General features: G+C 53.2%; 1 protein-coding gene and 1 long non-coding RNA gene across 5 annotated transcripts in view; one reads left to right on the top strand and one right to left on the bottom strand.

The window, feature by feature from the left end:
* SERAC1 (serine active site containing 1) overlaps positions 1-7,909 on the top strand; it is a 33,725-nt gene that overhangs the window by 8,165 nt on the left and 17,651 nt on the right. The gene's annotated exons all lie outside the window — the stretch shown is intronic.
* Positions 1-7,909, bottom strand: part of LOC118164620 — a 15,428-nt gene that overhangs the window by 4,785 nt on the left and 2,734 nt on the right. The window contains exon 2 of the long non-coding RNA XR_004749571.1: positions 4,140-4,146. This is a non-coding gene — a long non-coding RNA (uncharacterized LOC118164620). The remainder of the gene's footprint in view (positions 1-4,139; positions 4,147-7,909) is intronic.

Below are 7,909 nucleotides of genomic sequence, written 5' to 3'. Positions count from 1 at the left end.
AGAGCGTTGGCAGCTCTTCCTTCCAGCTGAGTTCGCATTGCTGTGTGGTTCTGGGTGAAAGAGAAGAAGCCCCCAACAGAGCAGCATCGCTCTGACCAGGGGCATCCCCTGCCTGTGCCCGAGGGTTTTGAGTGTCTCACCAAGGCCGTCCTTATCCTGGCGTCCTGATGCAGCGCTCACTGTCGTCCTGGCCCGGTCGTGTCACCTTCCTGCTTGCTGTGGACTGGGGTGGGGCGATCTTACCTGTTTTGTAGGGCGTGGACAATTGTCCGTCCCAGTGCTGGGAAGGAGAGGCCAGGAGCGTGCGGTGGTTTAGCTTGGTCAGTGTCGTGTAGGGCGATGAGAGCCATTTGGGGTGAGGGCCTGAGGAGAGAGGAGCTGAGTTCCTCTGGTTGAGTTTCTGTGAGGAGCTGAGGCTGGAGCCGCAGGAGCTGAGCAGCCTCCCTGTCAGCACGGCAGGCATCGCAGGCCTGTGTGGCCGCTGGGCCAACGTTCCGGGGCCAAGGCCGTCCCTGCCCCTTTGTGACATGGGGCACCCCGTGCCCGCTGTGACATGGGCAGTGCCTCACTGGGGGCGTACTGGGCCCTGATGGCCTGGATGAACCACCCCCCCTGCTTTCCATAAGGCGTTTCCACAGACAGGCTTCTAGAGAGCCAGTGCTCCTTTGGAACCCCGGCAGTTTCTCTGGAAGAGCTACTGAAGAGTGCTTCACATACAGCTGCCTGGCGCGGTTCCTGAAGCAGGGCTCCGTTTCCTGACACAAGAAGGAGCGGAGAAAGTTTTCAGAGTGGAAGTCAAGACCGTGTCCCTTTCGCTGTCGAGGTCCGAGAGATGCCCAGTGACCGCTGTGACTCCCTCTGATATTCTAAATCAGTAGGCTGTGGTGCTATTTGCAGCAGCCTGCTGTTAGGAGCAGAGGAGAAATCTCTCTCTTGCCTGCAAGTCAGTGTGGTGGTTTTACCGTGCTAAGCAGCTGAACACCACAACCGCTCTCTCACTGCCCCTCCTCAGATGAGGGGAAGAAGTAAAGGAAAGAACAGCATATAATGATTAAGCACTGTATGGGCCGCTGCAGGGAAAGTTAACATCCCAGCCAGACCCAGTACGACCTCCAGCCCTTATTCCGTAACATTTGTGTCACTCTCAGGTCCCCCATACTTTAGCATTTAAGTATCCTCATCCCCGTTGTTCCTTGTTCCTTAAGAGGTTGATAGGTAGGTACATCTGTTCATTGTGTAGGTCTTTCTCGGAAAACGTCCGTAAGAACTGTTGACGATTTGGTCTTCATCTGCCAGGTTTTCTACCTGGGCAGCAATATCTTGCCCCAGGATAGCAGCCCAGAGAGCTTTACCTCTGCGCTGCCAGTTGCTCCGTTTGCATTGCTGCAGCCACCCCCACAGAGCGTTTGCCAGCATCCTTGAGTCAGTGTAGAGATCCAGTACTGGCCATTTTTCTCTTTGGGCGATCTCTAGGGCTAGTTGCATGGCTTTTACTTCTGCATCCTGTCTCGCCTTGCCTTCCCCTTCCATGGCCTCCGGAACTCGTTGTGTGGGACTCCACACAGCAGCTTCCCATTTCCGAGGGCCCCCTACCACACGGCAGGATGCGTCAGTGAACAACACCTACTGCTTTCTGTCTTCTGGCAACTCATGATGTGGTGGTGCCTCTTCAGCACGGGTTATCTCTTCTGTTGGCACTCTGAAATCTCTGCCTTCCGGCCAGTCCATGATCTCTTCCAGGATTCCTGCACGTCTGGGTTTCCCCATTTGAGCCCGCTGTGTAATTAACGCTACCCACTTACTCCACGTAGCGTCAGTCGCATGGTGTGTAGTGGGGATTTTGCCTTTGAACATCCGGTGTAACACAGGTAGCCGTGGGGCCAAGAGGAGCTGTGCACAGCTGTAGGCACAACTTGTGAAGCAGCTCAAACACCCTCATGTGCCGTTAGTATCTCTTTTTCAGTTGGGGTGTAATTGGCTTCTGATCCTCGATCGCCCCGGCTCCAGAAATGCAGAGGTTGACCTCGAGTTTCTTCTGGGGTTTTCTGCCATGCTCCCCAGTTTTGCACAGCTGGTCTGGTACGGACAGGCCCAAGGGCTTACTGCACGAGCTACTTCTTGTTTGATTTGCTCAAAGGCCTGTTGTTGCTCGGGGCCCCACTCGAAATAGTTTCTCTTTTGAGTCACTCGATACAGAGGACTCACAGGGTGGCTATAGCCTGGAACATGCATTCTCCAGAATCCCCCAAGGCCTGGGAAAGCTTGCGTTTCCTTTTTGCTGGTTGGCGGAGACATTGCCGTTATTTTGTTGATCACATCCATCGGAATATGGCGACGTGCATCCTGCCGTGTCACCCCCAGGACCTGGATTTCCTGTGCAGGTCCCTTGACCTTCTCCTGTTTAATGCAAAGCCAGCTTTCAGGAGAATTTGGATTAGTTTCTTCCCTTTCTCAAAAACTTCTTCTTCTGCTGTGTTGCCCCACACGAGGATGTCGTCGATGTACTGCAGGTGTTCAGGAGCTCCCCCCCGCTCCAGCGCAGGCTGGGTCAGTCCATGGCAGACGGTAGGGCTGTGTTTCCGCCCCTGGGGCAGTGGATTCCAGGTGTGTTGGATGCCCCTGCAAGTGAAAGCAAACTGCGGCCTGCGTGCTGCTGCCAGAGGGATGGAAAGAATGCATTAGCGATGTCAGTCGTGGCGTACCACTTGGCTGCCTTTGATTCCGGATCGTCCTGAAGTTCTAGCATGTCCGGCACTGCAGCACTCGGCGGTGGCGTGACTTTGTTCAGGCCGCCATAGTCCACCGTTAGCCTCCACTCGCCGTTAGGCTTTGGCACTGGCCATGTAGGACTATTAAAGGGTGAGCGAGTCTTGCTGATCACTCCTTGACTCTCCAGCCGATGAACCAACTCGTGGATGGGAATCAGGGAGTCTCGGCTGGTGCGATATTGCCGTCGGTGCACCGTTGTGGTAGCGATTGGTACCTGCTGTTGTTCAACCTTCAGCAATCGTACAAGGGAAGGGTCTTCTGAAAGGCCAGGCAGGGTAGACAGCTGCCTAATCTTCTCTGTGCTCGAAGCAGCTATGCCAAAAGCCCGCCGGTACCCTTTTGGATCCTTGAAGTACCCTCTCTTGAGGTAGTCTGTGCCAAGGATGCATGGAGCCTCTGGGCCAGTCAGGATGGGATGCTTTTGCCACTCCTTCCCAGTTAGACTCCCTTCAGCTTCCAATCCAGTTAGCTGTTGGGATGCCCCTGTCACTGCAGAGATGCAGATGGGTTCTGTCCCTTGGCAGCCTGATGGCATTAAGGTACATTGTGCGCCCGTGTCCACTAGAGCTTTGTATTCTTGTGGTTCCAGTGTGCCAGGCCATGGGATCCACGCAGTCCAAGAAATGCGGTTATCCCTCTCCTCTGCCTGGCCAGAGGCAGGGCCCCTCTAGTCCTGGTTGGAGCGTCTGCCACTTAATTCTTGCAAATGAGAAGCAGAGGTCCCTTCAGCAGGGTCAAGAATAACGTCAGCTCTTCTACTGCCTCTGGAGAACTGCCCAACCGAAACTGGAGCAGCGTTTTCCTTAGGAGCCCCTCTTCTTGCTGCTGTATTTCCTTTCAGTTCACGTAGCCGAGCAGCTAGGGTTGAAGTAGGTACACCATCCCATTTCCTCCTATCTTCCCCGTGGTCTCGCAGATAAAAGCACGAGGTGCCACGTGGTGTGCCTGGGTACTCTCTCTCTCGAGCAGGAAAATACCGATTCTTAGTGGTGGAACTATCACTCCGTCTGGATGAGGAGGGGTATGCTCGTTCTACGAGGTGGTCAAGTCTCTGGGACAGTTTCTCCACAGCTGAGACACAGCCCCATAGCGGAGCAGAGAGATTGTCTTCGTCTTTCTGAAGCTGTCAGGCCAGGTTATACACTGTTGGTCCCATCCCCTCATCCCAGTTAAATATTGCCAGCGTACTGGCATGTGATGATGGTGCACTCCGCACCAATTTACGCCACAGGGGTGTTGTGCACTGGACTTCACTGGGATCTTTAGGTGTCTGGGCGTTGTCCAGATCACTACAAATCATCTCCAGCACAGCTAGTTCCCGCAGATGCTGGAGACCTTTATCCACAGTGGCCCACTTGCCTACTTGATACACAATGTCTTCCTTATGGGGGTACCTTTCTTTCACAGCTGCCAGGAGTCGCCTCCAGAGGCTGAGAACTGGAGGCCCTCTCCGAGTTGCTTTGTCAATTACCGTTTCTCTAGAGGGGGATCCCAGCTGCTTGGCTTCATTGCTTTCTAGTTGTTGGCTATTGGCCCCAGCGTCCCAGCATGGAAGCAGCCAGGTGAGGATGTGTTCACCTGGGTGTCGACCGTAATCCTTTTGTATTTCTCGCAGCTCGCTCAGGGATGGGGATCGAGTGGTTTCTGCTTGGTTTATGATTTCCATCTCTTCTTCCTGCTGTTTTTGTGATGGCTCTGCTTTAGAGGTGCCTGCCTCTTCCCCTTCTCCCTCCTTCTTAGGAGAGGCTTCTTCCCTTTCCAAAGGAGCTGGCTTCCGTTTCCATTGTTCTGACTTGACTGTGGGGGCGACTGACACCATAGTGGGTTGGTCCTCTGGGTCAGCCACAGCATGTGCTATCTGGTCATCAGATCAGAGCCTTCCTCCCTCTCTTCAAGGTGCTGGATGATGTTAAACAGCGTTTGGTAGGAGTAAGCCAGGATGCAGCACAATGCTGCAAGCTGTCGTTCTCCGGCATTGTCAGGGTCAGGGCACACATACGGCTCTCAAACATTCTGTCAGGTTTTTTGGATTTTGCACTTGTTCAGGGGTGAAGTTCAAAACGACTGGGGGAGACACCCGTGACGGGTACCTGCCCATATCCTCCCACACACCTTGCCAGCTGCCACAGGACTGTTTTGGGACAGATTCACGGGTAAGCTTTCTAAACAGTCGCCTAATCTTAGGGAGAAGAGGAGACCCGTTATGCAGAATTAGAAATAGCGATATATGGGTTACACGCGGATGTTCCAGATCCTCAAAACCTGCTGTAGTTAGCGCCCTGTGAAAGAAGGAGGCGGCGGTACCATTCCTGATATAATTCATAACCTGGCTTCCAGATGAGGAAAGGAAGGCAGCGTAATTCTGACTGTTCTCTAAAGGATAGTTTCCATGAGACCCAAACGGTAACGGTGCAGAGCCTGAATGCCAGATTAAACTCAAGGCCAGTGCTTGGCAGCACAGCGAGTTAAAGAAAACGGACACAGATTGTAGCACATTCTCGGATCGGACACGGAGGAGAAAGGAGAATGACACGGATTGCATGAGACGTGATCACACAAGCCAATGTTAACAGGACACTGCACGTGGTGACTAACAACTAAGTGTGTTAGTTGTAAGAGTTTTAATCAATGCTCTTGTTGTCTCAACTCTTCGAGCCCCACATTGGGCGCCAAAAAGGACTGTGGTGGTTTTACCGTGGCTAGGCAGCTGATCACCACAACCGCTCTCTCACTGCCCCTCCTTCGATGAGGAGGGGAAGAAGTAAAGGAAAGAACAGCTCACGGGTTGTGATAAGGATAATTTAATTAAAGGAAAAAAAAATAATGATTAAAGAAAGGTTATTATCAATTAAAGTATTTAACTAAAGGGAAAATAGGGAAAGGGGAAAAGGGAGGGGGAAAGGGAATAAACAAAACAAACCAAGTCAAGGCTATGTGGAAGAGCAGAGGAAAGAAATTCTCTCTGCTTCCCACAAACGAGCGATGCTTGACCACGTCCTTGAAGCAGGGCCTCAACGCACGTAGCCGGTGTTTGGGAGGAGGAGAGACGTTTTTGCAACGAGAGCCCACCCCTCCCCTCTTCTTCCTTTCTCCACCTTTTATTGCTGAGTGTGACATCGCATGGTATGGAATATCCCTTTGGTTGGTTGAGGTCAGCTGCCCTGGTGATGTTTCTTTCTCACTTTCTGGCCCACCCCCTAGGAGGGTCAGAGAGAGTCCTGATGCTGTGCCAGCACTGCTCAGCAGCAGACACAGCACGGGTGTGATGCCACTGCTGTTCTAGGTGCAAGTGCAGAGCGCGGCACTGTGTGGGCTGCTGCAGGGAAAGGCAACATCCCAGCCAGACCCAGGAGAGTCAGGAAGATAAATCAGGAAGTGAATGCGGCATTTGCGGAGAGTAGAAAATATTGCAGAGTCGGATTGTTCATTTCCAGTAAATCGTTATTAACATTGATATGTCAGGAGTTAGGGCACATCCAAGTTATTCACACCGTTTTTTACCTTTTCAGTAGAGGTGCACCAAAATCAAGCTGGTTTCCATTTCCACCTGGGTTACAGAGAAGATCCAATTCCCCTTACGCCTGGGAATCAAGACGCTTGCCTCATGTGAAGGTGCTTGTTCTAATAGAATACCCTAGGAATAGATGAATGCCATCGGAGTAGGGAGTTTCCATAGGAAACCCTATTATAATGGCACCTAAGCTCATGTAACCTAAGATACGTACGTAGACAGGTAGAGACAGGAGAATCTTCGGAGCAGACCTTCAGGTAAGCAACGGACTAGCTCCCAAATGACACAGTTAGGTTGTAGAGAGCATCCCTCTTTTTCTCTTACCTGGTGACAATGCACATCAAAGCACAAGAATCTTATTTCAATTCTTTCATTGCCATGACACGGCCATTTGGAAATAGTGTCTTTTCTTGATCTGTAATCTTTGTGGAGGACGTTACCAAGTTTAATCTGGCACTTGAAACCGCTCTGGGATCTACAGCTGTATCCCAAGTAAGATCTGCCCTTGTGTACGCGGAGGCAGAACACAGGTTTGTAAGCAGGAGGTAGGCAAGCTGGCTAGGAAGAAGGTGGCCTAAAGTGAGCTGATTCTCTTTGATTCCCAGCCGCGGGGCAGCCCCCCAGCGGTGGCACGTTGGGTGCGGAGCGCATGTCAGGAAGGGGAATCTCCTCAAGCAGTTCCATCCCAGCAGACGAGGTTTTTGTGTTAAATGTTGTTCCTTCCGTGTACGCGTGCGGTCCCTTGGAGAAAGAGGGCGCACCCTGGTTTCCAGAGCCACGCCTGCAGACTCTGCTCTTAGATTCGGACACTGAATGTGCTTTGGAAGTCTCTTGATGCCAGCGTCTGAAGAAGCGGTGCCTGGTGCACTCGCTCCTTCTGCAAAAGGCAAAGCCCCCCGAGGTTTCCCCAAGAAGGGCAGGAGAAAGCAGGCGATGAGGTTGCAAAAGAGAACTTTATTAGAGCAAGGTCTGAGAGAGGGGTGGGGTGGCGCGGAGGTGAGCCGAGCTCTCTGTCCCTAGCCGCGGGGCCCGTTGGTGGTCTTGTAGGGACGGGGTCCTTGTGTGCTTCGTGCTCCTCGGTGGCTGTGGTTGAAGCAAGCTGCCCCAGCCTTCAGGTCCGTGGCCGCGGAGGGATTGGGCGGAGGAGGGCAAGGACAGTGGCAGGCGTTGGTGTGCTCGGGGCTCTGCGATGGGGAGAGAAAGGAAAATGATCCAAAAGAGCAGCCCCAGCCCGTTGCCAGGGTCAGCCCCTGGATCCGTGAGCGAGGCTCTCCCAGCCTCCCTCAAAGGCTGTCCATCTGAGGTCTCCCTGACAAGCAGGAGATGCCCATCGTAGGCGAGCCATGTCACCTGGCATGCTGTGAGATGGCGGTGGGGTGTGTGTTGGGGATCGCTTACGTGTCCCGTAGTTTGGTCCCATGGCTGTGTGTGTCTTCGTTTACTAAGAGAAGGAACAAGCGGAGCGGCATCCCCCTGTGACCCCGGGCTCCCCCTGCCTCTGTGCCCGAGGGTCTCGAGCGTCTCACCAAGGCCGTCCGTATGCTGGCGTCCTGATGCAGCGCTCACTGTCGTCCTGGCCCAGTCGTGTCACCTTCCTGTTTGCTGTGGACTGGGGTGGGGTGTGGGTAG

The sequence above is a fragment of the Oxyura jamaicensis genome, chromosome 3 (assembly GCF_011077185.1).
Source record: "Oxyura jamaicensis isolate SHBP4307 breed ruddy duck chromosome 3, BPBGC_Ojam_1.0, whole genome shotgun sequence".
NCBI classification, from domain to species: domain Eukaryota; kingdom Metazoa; phylum Chordata; class Aves; order Anseriformes; family Anatidae; genus Oxyura; species Oxyura jamaicensis.
Note: the sequence above shows the minus strand (reverse complement) of the source record. Positions and strands in the feature narration are given on the sequence as shown.